This window comes from Pollicipes pollicipes, unplaced genomic scaffold (assembly GCF_011947565.3).
Source record: "Pollicipes pollicipes isolate AB1234 unplaced genomic scaffold, Ppol_2.1 Scaffold_4881;HRSCAF=5763_pilon_pilon_pilon, whole genome shotgun sequence".
In the NCBI taxonomy this organism is placed as follows: Eukaryota; Metazoa; Arthropoda; class Thecostraca; order Pollicipedomorpha; family Pollicipedidae; genus Pollicipes; species Pollicipes pollicipes.
The window spans coordinates 40,630,715-40,632,212 of record NW_023596576.1 but is presented as its reverse complement, the minus strand read 5'-3'; positions in this window follow the sequence as shown (position 1 = coordinate 40,632,212).

Genomic DNA, 1,498 nt, shown 5'->3' with positions numbered 1-1,498 from the left:
CTTGAATTCATTCATTTTAAAAGAAGAAAAACATCAAAGCAGGCATTCCTGGCGCACTCTGAGGCGAAGTCAATTAGTTGGCGTCACCAATTGCTCAGGGAACAAATCAGCTGCTCCTACTGCTATTTTCCACCAAACTGTGGAACTTTTCAGCTATTAAACTACCAGCATATTCCAAAATGATTTGCGTTATTATGAAATAATGATGTGATGGTATCACATAGCATCATGTTATTGCGGCATACTACGACCACAATTTTGTATTATGGCCCGACGGTAGTCTTTTCACCCTCGTCCAATGGAGTTCCAACAACCGCCACCTCAAGATATCTCGAACACTTGTGCGTTAAACCCACGCTAAAAACGGCACTCCCAAGTCGCTTATTAAGCTTCGTGAGGCAGTGGCACAACTTCGAATGCAACCTTTAGCAGGTCAAACCAGGTCAAGGTGGTCGGTTTTGAGCTTTATAGACCCGTCGTCATTACATCGAGAACTAATAAGGTTGCGGCAAGTCACGGCTTTACGAAAGACGGCATTGAAGAGCTTATGAAGAATTTGATTGGACAACCGCAAGTGAACATCGACGTAGGTGGCTTGCATGTCATCAGATCTAAGGGGCGAAGACACAGCTGCCCCCTGCTCGGACGCACACCTGCGGTCAAGCCGGGCTGGTCGGAAGCAGGCCTTGATACCAACGAGCCCAGCCAGGATTTGGCACCGCTGCAATACCACCCGCCATCGCTTAACACGAACGGTGCCAGTGTAATGGCAATGTGCACGAGTGGAGATGGGAACCGGACCGTATTTTACCTGGTCCGAAACATTCGAAAAAAGACTATAAAGATGTTGAGGAAACGTTTCCCGGTCGTACAGCTGTCGAGCCAGGGCTCCCATGTCATCTGCAGACTACAAAGTGACGGTCAAGTCATCTGCAAGTTTGTTCGAAGGAGCGTTCGTGACCTCAAGCACGAGCGGCGGTTTGAGCTGGTCCGCCGCGGCCGAGCGGGTTCCGGACGCCACCAGACAAGTTCAACAGGCCAACAACAGATGGTTCCACTGCTTCGGAACGAGTCCTTGACTGCCTGCTAAACACCAGGCAGCAAGAAGGCGGTGGGAAACGCTTTAGCGCGTTCTCTCGGTGTGGCTCGGTTTTCTGTAAACTGGGGTGTGGGGGCCAGGGCGTGCTTGTGAAAGGCGAGGAGGGGCTGCCGCAGCTGACCAGCTGGAGGGCGGCCCTCCGGCAGCGAGGGATGGAGGTGGCGGGCTGATCCCGGCCCTCGGCCCAGCTGATCCCGCCGCGTCGGGCCAGCTGATCTGGCCGCTAGTCCAGCACGTCAGACAAAAACAAGGCTGTGATACACTGCCGGCGGTTTATGAAACTTTCGCAAAATTACCGCCATTCCGTCATCTCGTTGGGAATTTTGTTCATTGCTAGAAATGCTACGAGTTTTTGGGCGACTACCCCAGGCAGCATTGTTACGCTATTCGCCGAACTAA